The following is a 15,367-nucleotide window of genomic DNA, read 5'->3' as shown; positions in this document are numbered from 1 at the left end:
TTTCTAATGGAAGAATAATTCAAGGCTATGGTTTTTCCAGTAGTCATGTATGGATGTGAGAGTTGGACTGTGAAGAAGGCTGAGCACCGAAGAATTGATGCTTTTGAACTGTGGTGTTGGAGAAGACTCTTGAGAGTCCCTTGGACTGCAAGGAAATCCAACTAGTCCATTCTGAAGGAGATCAACCCTGGCCACCTCATGCAAAGAGTTGACTCATTGGAAAAGACTTTGATGCTGGGAGGGATTTGGGGGCAGGAGGAGAAGAGGACGACAGAGGATGAGATGGCTGGATGGCATCACTGACTCGATGGACGCAAGTCTGGGTGAACTCCGGGAATTGGTGATGAACAGGGAGGCCTGGCATGCTGCAGTTCATGGGGTCGCAAAGAGTCGGACACAACTGAGCGACTGAACTGAACTGAACTGAAGAATAATTGCTTTACAATATTGTGTTGGTTTCTGCCAAACATCAACATGAATCAGCCATAGGTACACATGTCCCCTCCCTTTTGAACCTCCCTCCCACCTCCCACCCCATCTTAACACCACTCTAGGTTGTCCCAGAGTACTGGTTTGAGCTCCCTGAGTGACAGAGCAAATTCCCACTGGCTGTCTATGTATATGTTTCCTTGCTACTCTCTCTGTTCATTCCACTCACTCCTTCCCCTGCTGTGTCCGCAAGTCTCTCCTCCATGTCTGCATCTCCATTCAGTTCCGTTCAGTTCAGTTCAGTCGCTCAGTTGTGTCTGACTGTTTGCGACCCCATGAATCGAAGCATGCCAGGCCTCCCTGTCCATCACCAACTCCCAGAGTTCACTCAGACTCATGTCCATCGTGTCAGTGATGCCATTCAGCCATCTCATCCTCTGTCGTCCCCTTCTCCTCCTGCCCCCAATCCCTCCCAGCATCAGGGTCTTTTCCAATGAGTCAACTCTTTGCATGACGTGGCCAAAGTACTGGAGTTTCAGCTTCAGCATCATTCCCTCCAGAGAAATCCCAGGGCTGATCTCCTTTAGAATGGACTGGTTGGATCTCCTTGCAGTCCAAGGGACTCTCAAGAGTCTTCTCCAACACCACAGTTCAAAAGCATCAATTCTTCAGCGCTCAGTTTTCTTCACAGTCCAACTCTCACATCCATACATGACCACAGGAAAAACCATAGCCTTGACTAGATGGACCTTTGTTGGCAAAGTAATGTCTCTGCTTTTCAATATGCTATCTATGTTAGTCGTAACTTTCCTTCCAAGGAGTAAGCGTCTTTTAATTTCATGGTTGCAGTCACCATCTGCAGTGATTTTGGAGCCCAAAAAAATAAAGTCTGACACTGTTTCCACTGTTTCCCCATCTGTTTGCCATGAAGTGATGGGACCAGATGCCATGATCTTCGTTTTCTGAATGTTGAGCTTTAAGCCAACTTTTTCACTCTCCTTTTTCGGTTTCATCAAGCTGCTTTTTAGCTCCTCTTCACTTTCTGCTGTAAGGGTGGTGTCATCTGCATATCTGAGGTTATTGATATTTCTCCCGGAAATCCACTGCTGCCCTGCAAATGAATTCATCAGCACCATCTTTCTCGATTCCATGTAAATGGGATGTATTTTCTTTCACTTTGTCTTTCTGATACTTCATAATAGCATAAACAAATGCATCAGATTTCTGCATGTTAATAGTGTATCTTGCACTCTTGCTGAATTCATCTATTAGTTTTGGGGATTTCTGCGTGGAGGATTCATGGCTCTGCGTAGTGTATCATTTCATCTTCAAATAGACAGTTTTACCTCTTCCTTTACAATTTGGATACATTTTAGTTCTCCAAAGGATAAATGGATAAACAATGAAGCAAGATTCAGTCATTACAAGAAAATAATCATTGGTATACATACAAGCTTTAAAAACATTATGCTAAGTGAAAGAAACCAGACACAAAAGGGGAAATATTATACAATTTCTTCCATAAAAAATGTCAGGAACAGGCAGATCTGCAGACAGAACGTAGAGTAATGACTGGCAGGGATTGTGTTCAGGGAGAAATGGGGAGTGACCATTTAACCTCCAAGGGTTTTTTGCGATGATGAAAATATTCTGGCATTAGACAGTGCTGATGATTGCACAACATTCCATACGTCCTGAGACCCACTAACTTGTCTCCTTTGAAATGGTGAGTCATATGTTACGTGAATTGCACCTCAAAAATTAAAGCGTTCACTATTTCCCACAACAAAGTGACAGAAGCTCCTGCGGTTCAAGGATTAAAAGCCTAAATCGACAATTCCATTAATGCTCTATGAGTTGTAGATTTTACTTTTCTCCCACAGGGAGCATGTTTCACCTATTGTCATCAGACAGTCATCACTTCAGTCAGTTCAGTCACTCAGTCGTGTCTAACTCTGCAACCCCACAGACTGCAGCACACTAGGCTTCCCTGTTCTTCACTATTTCCTGGAGCTTGTTGAAACACATGTCCATCAGGTTGGCGATGCCATCCAACCATTTCATCCTCTGTCCTCCCCTTCTCTTCCTGCCTTCAATCTTTCCCAGCATCAGGGTCTTTTCCAATGAGTCAGTTCTTCACCCCAGGTGGCCAAAGTATTGGAGTTTCAGCTTCAGCATCAATCCTTCCAATGTATATTCAGGACTGATTTCCTTTAGGATTGAGTGGTTTGATCTCCTTGCAGTCCAAGGGACTCTCAAAGTCTTCTCCAGCACCACAGTTCAAAAGCATCAAAGATGACAACACTACTTTCAGAACTGGACTGCATTTTGAATGGCAACTTGACCAATTAGCTTAGAATTCAGCCTCTTGTCTAGCCAAGTCCCACGTGTTGTGTGTGTTAGTCACTCAGTCATGTCCTACTCTTTGCAACCCCATGGACTGTAGCCCACCAGGCTCTTCTGTCCAGGGGATTCTCCAGGCAAGAATACTGAAGTGGGTTGACATTCCCTTCTCCAGGGGATCTTCCCTACCCAGGGATCGAACCCTGGTCTCCTGCATTGTATACAGATTCTTTACCGTCTGAGCCACCAGGGAATCCAGTCAGACAGTCATATTCTTGATCAAAAACATCCAACTGCAGGATGAGGGAAAAAAACTTCCATGTTGTACCTTTATGAGAATATAGGCATTTCCTTCCAGAAGCCACAAGCAAACTTTATGGGTCAAGTTTACCAAAGCTTATAGCAAAGGCAAGGCTTTGAACAGTGTCTGGACTGTATTCAATTCCTTCTCTCCTTGTTTTCAGGATGAGGAAAATTTCATGTCACTAGAGTCCAAGAGATGATAAACACCCAAACAAAACTCAGCTTCTACCAACAAGAAAGCTTGAGTTTGGGGAGGTGGGGAAGTGCTTGCTTTGTAAGTGTAGCCCTTCCATCTCTAATTTGAATACGTTTTCCATTTCCCAATCTTTCTCCTCTAACTTTACCCATTCCTGTATAAAATTCAATTTAGAAACAGTCCTGGGGAGCACATGTCCTTGGAAGAGAAAAGAAGTCATGTGGTGCAGTATGATATCCTGAATGCTGTGAGTTTTCCAGGTGATCTTGGGCTCCTGATTAAAGAGGGAGAGTTTGGCTCCAATAGTCTATATGATCAATGCTTGGTGATCAAGGAAGAGATGATAGAATGGCCTATTGGATTTAAAGAGGTATGAGAACTTTTCAAGATGAGATGTACACATTGTAAAACTACCAGAGTCCTCATATGAAATTATGCGTGCACCCATTAAGTCAGCACTAAACTCACCCTTTGATTGCAAAATCTTGATTTTATACTATGTAGCCTACAGGTGTTCTGAGCCAATGTCTAGCAGGAGCAGATTTGTATAGGTGCTTATTATTTCTTCTTCCAGCCAGTTTTATTGAGATAGAAATGACATACAGCACTGTATTTTAAGGGGTACAGCATAATGATTTGAGTTATATACATCATGAAATAGTTACCTCCATAAGGTTAGTGAACATCCATCATCTCATGTAGATACATAATCAAAGAAAAGAATTTTTTTCCTTGTGATGAGAACATTTAGGATTTACTCTTTTAACAACTTTCATGTACAACAGTGTTAATTATTTTGCTGTGTTGTACAGTACATCCCTAGGACTTAATTTTCTTATAACTGAAAGTTTGTATCTTTTAACAGTCTTCATCCAATTGCACCCCTCAACCTGCTGCTGGTAACCACAAATCTGAACTCTCTTATGAGTTTGTTTTTGAATATGTGGCTTATCAAACTATGTTACTTTCCCTTTTTTAGTTCTTGTTACATAATATCGTGATTCTTTCTATAGCTTTAAAAATGGTCACCACTATAGTTTGGATATATCACCATACAAAGATATTGCAGAGCTGGTGACTATATTCCTCAGACTGTACATCTCATACCCATGACATTTATTTTGCAACTGGAAGTTTGTCCCTTCTAATCTTCCCCACCTGTTTCTGTTTTCCCCCCAGCTTCTTCCCCTTTGGCAACCACCTTTTTGTTTCCTGTATCTGTGAGTCTGGTTTTTTGGTTTTGATGATCATTTATTCGTTTGTTAAACATACATGTGAAATCATGCAGTTGTCTTTTTCTGTCTGAGTTATTACATTTAGCATAATACCTCCTAGGTCCCCATGTTGCCACAAATGGTAAGATTTCATTCTTTATTATGATAGAATAATATTCCAGTGTGTGTGTATATATATATACACACATATCATACTTTCTTCATCAATTCATGCATTGATGGGCACTTGGGTTACTTCCATATATTGGCTATGGAAACTAACGATACAATGAATACAAGGGCACTGTATATCTTTTCTAATTAGTGTTGTTGTTTTCTTCGCAGAAAAGATAAATGTGATTATTTTAAATTTGAGTGTATTTATTCATGCAGAAGTTGCGTGAGTGAAATGAATAAAGGTAGTGGATGTATCGGATATCCTGAACCTTAATGATATATGGTACAGGTCCTACTTCTGTTTAGATAAATTCAAGTAAGTTTTGGATATGAAATATCTCTTTTTAGATACCATTTACATTTTCCTTTTTTTTTTTTTTTTTGCGTACCCCTTGATCATCAACCTAGACAGCATACTCAAAAGCAGAGACATCACTTTGCCAACAATGGTCCGTCTAGTCAAAGCTATGGTTTTTCCAGTAGTCATGTATGGATGTGAGAGTTGGGCTATAAAGAAAGCTGAGCACCGAAGAACTGATGCTTTGACCTGTGCTATTGGAGAAGACTCTTGAGAGTCCCTTGGACTGTAAGGAGATCCAACCAGTCCATCCTAAAGGAAATCAGTCCTGAATATACATTGGAAGGACTGATGCTGAAGCTGAAACTCCAAAGCTTTGGCCACCTGATACGAAGAACTGACTCATTGGAAAAGACCCTGATGCTGGGAAAGACTGAAGGTGGGAGAAGGGGATGACAGAGGATGAGATGGTTGGATGGCATCACAGACTCAATGGACATGAGTCTGAGTAAACTCTGGGAGTTGGTGATGGACAGGGAAGCTTGGCATGCTGCAGTCCATGGGGTCACAAATAGTCGGACACGACTGAGCAACTGAACTGAACTCATCATCAGTCTTCATTCTACTTAGTTACCCAAAGTATTGGCCATAGTTTCCGTTAATTTTTGCACAGATAAAAAATCCCTGGTACTTTTTTGTTTGATTTATAAAATAATAATGCTTTGTACCTTTAGTATGTTGCTAATTTTCTGACAAGCCAGTGCCAGAGCTGAGTCTGGACCCCAGAAGTGGGTTAGTAAAAATCTGTGCTTTGTAACACGCATTCATAGTCAACTCTTCCTGGCCAACACTTTATATATACATATAAATTTTTTTCTTTAAAAAAAATTATAAACTGAAGGACAATTATTTTACAGTATAGGTTGGTTTCTGCCAAACATCAACATGAGTCAGGCATTGGTATATATATATCCCCTCCTTCTTCAATCTTCTTCCCCCCCAACCCCTCTAGGTTTTTACAGAGCCCCAGTTTGAGTTCCCTGAGTCATACAGCAAATTCCCATTGGCTATCTGTTTTACATTACACTTACTTTTTAAAGATACTTTTCATAGTGTGTCTACTTCTCACATGAATAGGTTCTCTTACCTGCAATCTTCTACCCAGCTAAGTGTGAAAGCATAGTAAAATATTTCTCTACATATAAAATCTCAGTATCATGACCACATAGATATTTGCATGGATAGAATTTGGACTGAAGTGGTTATATAGGAGAAAAACAAGATATGGTGCCAGGAATGTATGAAATAAAAGGAATAATTTTGTAAAAATTTGGTTGTCTCTGTTAATAGTTAAGAAGAAAGAAAGAAGTGAATAACCCTAGGGTCCCACACATAGATGTCTAGTTAATATCACAAGGTAGGGGCTGGTAGGAGACAGAGAGATGTAACAAGATGAAATAGCCTTTCTTCTCCTGGGAGAACTGCAGATTTCCTGTGTTAGCAGCTAAGAACATGCAAAACTGTGACCAGTGATTCCCAATTTTTTCTTTCAGATACCAAAATCTGTGTGTAGCCAGAGCTACAACTCAGGATTCAGAAAAATTCTACAAGGAAGGCCAATGTGCTGCTTTACTTGTGTTTTTTGTCCAGAGAGACACATTTCCAACCACACGGGTATAAAAATTTAATCACCCAATGATAACTTCATCACTTTCCCCTTTCTTCTTCTTTTTTTTTTTTTTAATTTTTATCTGTACTTTATTTTACTTTACAATACTGTATTGGTTTTGGCATACATTGACATGAATCTGCCACAGGCATACATGCATTCCCAAACATGAACCCCCCTCCCGCCTCCCACCCCACATCATCCCTCCGGATTATTCCTGTGCACCAGCCCCAAGCATCCTGCATCCTGCTTCGAACATAGACTGGCGGTTTGTTTCTTACGTGATAGTATACATGTTTCAATGCCATTCTCCCAAATCATCCCACCCTCTCCCTCTCCCTCAGATTGCAAAAGTCTGCTCTACACATCTGTGTCTCTTTTGCTGTCTTGCATACAGGGTCATCATTACCATCTTTCTAAATTCCATACATATGTGTTAGTATACTGTATTGGTGTTTTTCTTTCTGGCTTACTTCACTCCGTATAATCGGCTCCAGTTTCATCCATCTCATTAGAACTGATTCAAATGTATTCTTTTTAACAGCTGAGTAATACTCCGTTGTGTATATGTACCACAGCTTTCTTATCCATTCATCTGCTGATGGACATCTAGGTTGTTTCCATGTCCTGGCTATTATAAACAGTGCTGTGATGAACATTGGGGTACATGTGTCTCTTTCTATTCTGGTTTCCTCGGTGTGTATGCCCAGCGGTGGGATTGCTGGGTCATAAGGCAGTTCTATTTCCAGTTTTTTAAGGAATCTCCACACTGTTTTCCATAGTGGCTGTACTAGTTTGCATTCCCACCAACAGTGTAAGAGGGTTCCCTTTTCTCCACACCCTCTCCAGCATTTATTGCTTGTAGACTTTTGGATCGCAGCCATTCTGACTGGTGTGAAGTAGTAGTTCATTGTGGTCTTGATTTGCATTTCTCTAATAATGAGTGCTGTTGAGCATCTTTTCATGTGTTTGTTATCTATCCATATGTCTTCTTTGGAGAAATGTCTATTTAGTTCTTGGGCCCATTTTTTGACTGGGTCGTTTATTTTTCTGGAATTGAGCTGCATAAGTTGCTTGTATATTTTTGAGATCAGTTGTTTGTCATTTGCTTCATTTGCTATTATTTTCTCCCATTCAGAAGACTGTCTTTTCACCTTGCTTATAGTTTCCTTTGTTGTGCAGAAGCTTTTAATTTTAATTAGATCCCATTTGTTTTTTTGCTTTTATTTCCAGTATTCTGGGAGGTGGATCATAGAGGATCCTGCTGTGATTTATGTCAGAGTGTTTTGCCTATGTTCTCCTCTAGGAGTTTTATAGTTTCTGGTCTTACATTTAGATCTTTAATCCATTTTGAGTTTATTTTTGAGTGTGGTGTTAGAAAGTGATCTAGTTTCATTCTTTTACAAGTGGTTGACCAGTTTTCCCAGCACCACTTGTTAAAGAGATTGTCTTTTCTCCAATGTATATTCTTGCCTCCTTTGTCAAAGATAAGGTATCCATATGTGTGTGGATTTATCTCTGGGCTTTCTATTTTGTTCCATTGATCTATATTTCTGACTTTGTGCCAGGACCATACTGTCTTGATGACTGTGGCTTTGTAGTAGAGCCTGAAGTCAGGCAGGTTGATTCCTCCAGTTCCATTCTTCTTTCTCAAGATTGCTTTGGCTATTCGAGGTTTTTTGTATTTCCATACAAATAGTGAAATTATTTGTTCTAGTTCTCTGAAAAATACCGCTGGTAGCTTGATAGGGATTGCATTGAATCTGTAGATTGCTTTGGGTAGTATACTCATTTTCACTATATTGGTTCTTCCGATCCATGAACATGGTATATTTCTCCATCTATTAGTGTCCTCTTTGATTTCTTTCATCAGTGTTTTATAGTTTTCTATATATAGGTCTTTAGTTTCTTTAGGTAGATATATTCCTAAGTATTTTATTCTTTTCATTGCAATGGTGAATGGAATTGTTTCCTTAATTTCTTTTTCTACTTTCTCATTATTAGTGCATAGGAATGCAAGGGATTTCTGTGTGTTGATTTTATATCCTGCAACTTTACTATATTCATTGATTAGCTCTAGTAGTTTTCTGGTGGAGTCTTTTGGGTTTTCTATGTAGATGATTATGTCATCTGCAAACAGTGAGAGTTTTACTTCTTCTTTTCCAATCTGGATTCCTTTTATTTCTTTTTCTGCTCTGATTGCTGTGGCCAAAACTTCAGAACTATGTTGAATAGTAGTGGTGAAAGTGGGCACCCTTGTCTTGTTCCTGACTTTAGGAGAAATGCTTTCAATTTTTCACCATTGAGGATAATGTTTGCTGTGGGTTTGTCATATATAGCTTTTATTATGTTGAGGTATGTTCCTTCTATTCCTGCTTTCTGGAGAGTTTTTATCATAAATGGATGTTGAATTTTGTCAAAGGCCTTCTCTGCATCTATTGAGATAATCATATGGCTTTTATTTTTCAATTTGTTAATGTGAATTACATTGATTAATTTGTGGATATTGAAGAATCCTTGTATCCCTGGGATAAAGCCCACTTGGTCATGGTGTATGATCTTTTTAATGTGTTATTGGATTCTGAATGCTAGAATTTTGTTGAGGATTTTTGCATCTATGTTCATCAATGATATTGGCCTGTAGTTTTCTTTTTTTGTGGCATCTTTGTCAGGTTTTGGTATTAGGGTGACGGTGGCCTCATAGAATGAGTTTGGAAGTTTACCTTCCTCTGCAATTTTCTGGAAAATTTTGAGTAGGATAGGTGTTAGCTCTTCTCTACATTTTTGGTAGAATTCAGCTGTGAAGCCATCTGGACCTGGGCTTTTGTTTGCTGGAAGATTTCTGATTACAGTTTTGATTTCCATGCTTGTGATGGGCCTGTTAAGATTTTCTATTTCTTCCTGGCTCACTTTTGGGAAGTTGTACTTTTCTAAGAATTTGTCCATTTCTTCCACGTTGTCCATTTTATTGGCATATAATTGCTGATAGTAGTCTCTTATGATCCTTTGTATTTCTGTGTTGTCTGTTGTGATCGCTCCATTTTCATTTCTAATTTTATTGATTTGAGTTTTCTCCCTTTGTTTCTTGATAAGTCTGGCTAATGGTTTGTCAATTTTATTTATCCTTTCAAAGAACCAGCTTTTGGCTTTGTTGATTTTTGCTATGGTCTCTTTTGTTTCTTTTGCATTTTATTCTGCCCTAATTTTTAAGATTTCTTTCCTTCTACTAACTCTGGGGTTCTCCATTTCTTCCTTTTCTAGTTGCTTTAGGTGTAGAGTTAGGTTATTTATTTGACTTTTTCTTGTTTCTTGAGGTATGCCTGTATTGCTATGAACTTTCCTCTTAGCACTGCTTTTATAGTGTCCCACAGGTTTTGTGTTGTTGTGTTTTCATTTTCATTTGTTTCTATGCATATTTTGATTTCTTTTTTGATTTTTTCTATGATTTGTTGGTTAGAAGTGTGTTGTTTAGCCTCCATATGTTGGAATTTTTAATAGTTTTTCTCCTGTAATTGAGATCTAATCTTAATACATTATGGTCAGAAAAGATGCTTGGAATGATTTCGATTTTTTTGAATTTATCAAGGTTAGATTTATGGCCCAGGATGTGATCTATCCTGGAGAAGGTTCCGTGAGCACTTGAGAAAAAGGTGAAATTCATTGTTTTGGGGTGAAATGTCCTATAGATATCAATTAGGTCTAACTGGTCTATTGTATCACTTAAAGTTTACGTTTCTTTGTTAATTTTCTGTTTAGTTGATCTGTCCATAGGTGTGAGTGGGGTATTAAAGTCTCCCACTATTATTGTGTTATTGTTAATTTCCCCTTTCATACTTGTTAGCATTTGTCTTACATATTGCAGTGCTCCTATGTTGGGTGCGTATATATTTATAATTGTTATATCTTCTTCTTGGATTGATCCTTTGATCATTATGTAGTGGCCTTCTTTGTCTCTTTTCACAGCCTTTGTTTTAAAGTCTATTTTATTGGATATGAGTATTGCCACTCCTGCTTTCTTTTGGTCTCTATTTGCGTGATATATCTTTTTCCAGCCCTTCACTTTCAGTCCATATGTGTCCCTTGTTTTGAGGTGGGTTTCTTGTAGGCAGCATATATAGGGGTCTTGTTTTTGTATCCATTCAGCCAGTCTTTGCCTTTTGGTTGGGGCATTCAACCCATTTACGTTTAAGGTAATTATTGATAAATATGATCCCGTTGCCATTTACTTTATTGTTTTGGGTTCAGGTTTATACACCCTTTTTGTGTTTCCTGTCTAGAGAATATCCTTTAGCATTTGTTGGAGAGCTGGTTTGGTGGTGCTGAATTCTCTCAGCTTTTGCTTGTCTGTAAAGCTTTTGATTTCTCCTTCGTATTTGAATGAGATCCTTGCTGGGTACAGTAATCTGGGCTGTAGGTTATTTTCTTTCATCACTTTAAGTATGTCTTGCCATTCCCTCCTGGCCTGAAGTTTCTATTGAAAGATCAGCTGTTATCCTTATGGGACTCCCCTTATGTGTTATTTGTTGTTTTCCCCTTGCTGCTTTTAATATTTGTTCTTTGTGTTTGATCTTTGTTAATTTGATTAATATGTGTCTTGGGGTATTTCGCCTTGGGTTTATCCTATTTGGAACTCTCTGGGTTTCTTGGACTTGGGTGATTATTTCCTTCCCCATTTTAGAGAAGTTTTCAACTATTATCTCCTAAAGGATTTTCTCATGGTTTTTCTTTTTGTCTTCTTCTTCTGGGACTCCTATAATTCAAATGTTGGAGTGTTTCATATTTTCCTGTAGGTCTCTGAGGTTGTCCTCATTTCTTTTGTTTTTCTTTTCTCCTCTCTGATTCATTTATTTCTACCATTCTATCTTCTATTTCACTAATCCTATCTTCTGCCTCCGTTATTCTACTATTTGTTGCCTCCAGAGTGTTTCTGATCTCATTTATTGCGTTATTCATTATATATTGACTCTTTTTTATTTCTTCTAGGTCCTTGTTAAACCTTTCTTGCATCTTCTCAATCCTTGTCTCCAGGCTATTTATCTGTGATTCCATTTTTATTTCAAGATTTTGGATCATTTTCACTATCAATATTTGGAATTCTTTCTCAGGCAGATTCCCTATCTCTTCCTTTTTGGTTTGGTTTGGTGGGCATTTCTCCTGTTCCTTTACCTGCTGTGTAGTCCTCTGTCTCTTCATCTTGGTTATATTGCTGCGTTTGGGGTGGCCTTTCTATATTCTGGGAATTTGTGGAGTTCTCTTTATTATGGAGTTTCTTCACTGTGGGTGCCCTTTCTTCTTAAAAAGGAGACCGAGGGCATAGGCAGAGTCATTGTGTACCCCCTTCTCAATTCATGCATTTATTATTACATCTACACATTTTATTGTCATAAATATATATAAATTTTACCATTTTAATCAGTCTTACGTGTAGAAGTCAGTGCTATTAAGTACATTTCAATGGCTGTGCAATCATTTCCATTATCCATGTGCAAAAATTTATCATTATTAAACTCTTTAGACATTAAAAAGTAAATCCCCTATACTCCCTGGAAGTCCCTTGTGAGCATTCTCCCACCTCCTTTGTCTAAGAACTTGTATATTCCTCGGCACCTGGTGAGTAGAACCATACAGTGCTTTCCTCTGGGGGTCTAGCTTATTTCAATTCCCATAACATTTTCAAGATTCATCCACTTTGCATCATGTGTTAAGACAATTTCATTATTTTAAAAGGTTGAATAGTGCTTCGTTGCATATAGATACCACCTTTTATCATTTCATTTGTCCTTCAGTGGACATCTGGGCTGCTTCCTTCCTTTAGGGTATTGTAAGAATAGTGTACAAATATCTACTTAAGGTACTGCCTTCGTATCTTTTGGGTATATATCGATATTTAGAAGGGGGTATCTTATTCTTACGGTAATGTTATGTGTAATTTTTTGAGAACTGACACTGCTTTTCACTTAAGCTATACCATTTTATACTCCTTCCAGTAACGTATGAAATTCCAATTATTTAACATCCTTAGTGACATTTGTTATTTTAACTATTATTTTGTAGAATAGCCATCCTAGGGGTTCAGTTCAGTTACTAAGTCGTGTCCGACTCTTTGTGACCCCATGAATCGCAGCATGCCAGGCCTCCCTGTCCACCGCCAACTCCCGGAGTTCACTCAAACTCATGTGCATCGAGTCGGTGATGCCATCCAGCCATCCCATCCTCTGTCGTCCCCTTCTCCTCCTGCCCCCAATCCCTCCAGTATCAGGGTCTTTTCCAATGAGTCAACTCTTCACATGAGGTGGCCAAAGTACTGGAGTTTCAGCTTTAGCATCAGTCCTTCCAATGAACACCCAGGGCTGATCTCCTTTAGAATGGACTGGTTGGATCTCCTTGCAGTCCAAGGGACTCTCAAGTCTTCTCCAACACCACAGTTCAAAAGCATCAATTCTTCAGCGCTCAGCCTTCTTCACAGTCCAACACTCACATCCATACATGACTACTGGAAAAACCATAGCCTTGACTAGACAGACCTTTGTTGGCAAAGTAATATCTCTGCTTTTGAATATGCTATCAATGTTGGTTCCAATGTTGGTTTCCTTCCAAGGAGTAAGTTTCTTTTAATCTCATGGCTGCAATCACCATGTGCAGTGATTTGGGAGCCCCCCAAAATAAAGTCTGACACTGTTTCCACTGTTTCCCCATCTATTTCCCATGAAGTGATGGGACCAGATGCCATGATCTTATAAAGGGGTTATCTCATGATTTAGTTTGCATTTTGAAAACATATTGGTTTTGAGCATAATTTCATGTATTCAATACCTGTTTATATATCTTCTTTGGAGACATGTCCACAAACATCATTTGTTCATAGTTTAATTGGGTTATATTTTTGTTGTGTGGGTTTGTAGTACTGGATTGATTCCAGATATTAATCCCCTATCAAATGAAGATGTACAAATATTTTCTCCCTTTTATTCCACTGTGCCTTCACTTTCTTGATACTTACCTTGATACACGAAAGACTTTAATTTGGATAAAACCAAACTTACCATTTTAAAATTTTGACTTTACTCATGTACTAGGGAGAGTAAAGAGTTGGGAACAATCAGTACCTTTGTTAACTGAACCACAAATGAGCACACCCATTTCCACCACTTTAGAAGATTCTTTTTTTTTTTTTTTTCCTGAAAGCATTGTCACTTGGTATAGTCTTAACTTGGTTTGTTTGAAGGTAACATCAGAGGGGATGAATACACACATCACAGAAATGGTGGCAATACTAAAATGTGATAAAAATGAATCGTGAAAATGAAATGCTGAGTCTTTTTCCCCAGGTGCACAGCATTGTGTCCAATGCCCAGACCAAGAGTATCCAAACAGGAAGAGAAATCGCTGCCTCCCCAAAGTCCTGACCTTTGTGGCCTTAGAGGGTTCTCTGGGGATGTCCCTGGCCTGCACAGCTCTTTACTTCTGTGTCCTCATGGCTGTGGTTTTGTGGGTCTTTGTGAGGCACCGAGACACTTCCATAGTCAAGGCCAATAACCGGGCTCTCAGCCATGTCCTGCTCATCTCCCTCCTCCAGTGCTTCCTCTGCTCCTTACTCCATCAATCATTCCCACACAGCCACCTGCATCCTCCAACAGATCACATTTGGAGCTGTGTTCACTGTGGCTGTGGCCACTGTTTTAGCCAAAACCCTGGCTGTGATCCAGGCATTCAAGGCCAGGAAACCAGGAAGAACCATGAGACGATCACTGTTAACAGGAGCTGCTATGTCTTTCCCCATGTGCTCCTTGACCCAGTGATTATCTGTGGAGTCTGGCTGGGAACCTCTCCCCCTTTCCTTGAGATGGACACTCACTCTGAGCCCAAGGAGCTCCTCATGCTGTGCAACAGGGCTCAGTCACTGCCTTCTACCATGTCCTGGGCTACCTGGGCTCCTTAGCCCTGGGGACCTTGTCCTCAGCTTTCCTGGCCAGAAACCTGCCTGACACCTTGAGTGAAGCCAATTTCCTGACCTTCAGTATGCTGGTGCTCCTCAGTGTCTGGGTCACCTTCCTCCCCGTGTCTGCCACAGCACCAAGGGCAAGGTCATGGCGGCTGTGGAGATCATCTCCATCTTGGCCTCCAGTGCTGGGCTCCTAGGCTGTTATCTTTGCCCCAAAGTGCTACATTACCCTCCTAAGACTTGAGAAGAACTCTCTGAAAGGTTTAAAGTATCAAACAGATTCTAAGAGAAATCTGCATTCAGGTTTTATCTCATAGTCAGTTGCTATTACGCTTGGCTTTTGAACAGTATACCAGATACATTTTATTCATTCCAGTAACAGAAAGCAGTAAGTTGCTATTACACCTGGTTTTTGAGCTGTATACCAGATAGATATTTCTTATTCATTCCAACAATAGCATCAGAATTGCTTTACATCTATTTCACAGAGGATCTGTTCTCTAAGTCTCATTTAGAGTTATGGATAGATGTTCTATCTCAGATTAATGGCTCCTCAAAGCACCTGCTACTGAATCTAGCTGGGTCCTCTATCATTAAGAGAAGGCAATGGCACCCCACTCCAGTACTCTTGCCTGGAAAATACCATGGACGGAGGAGCCTGGTAGGCTGCAGTCCATGGGGTCGCTAAGATTTGGAAACGACTGAGCAAATTCGCTTTCAGTTTTCACTTTCATGAATTGGAGAAGGAAATGGCAACCCACTCTAGTGTTCTTGCCTGGAGAATCCCAGGGACGGG

At 39.7% G+C, this 15,367-nt stretch overlaps 1 pseudogene; it reads left to right on the top strand.

Moving 5' to 3' along the window:
* The first annotated feature begins 3,464 nt into the window (after positions 1 to 3,464).
* Positions 3,465 to 14,888, top strand: LOC138440663 (vomeronasal type-2 receptor 116-like; annotated as a pseudogene).
* Positions 14,889 to 15,367: the final 479 nt, after the last annotated feature.

The sequence above is a fragment of the Ovis canadensis genome, chromosome 5, assembly GCF_042477335.2.
Source record: "Ovis canadensis isolate MfBH-ARS-UI-01 breed Bighorn chromosome 5, ARS-UI_OviCan_v2, whole genome shotgun sequence".
NCBI lineage: Eukaryota > Metazoa > Chordata > Mammalia > Artiodactyla > Bovidae > Ovis > Ovis canadensis.
Note: the sequence above shows the minus strand (reverse complement) of the source record. Positions and strands in the feature narration are given on the sequence as shown.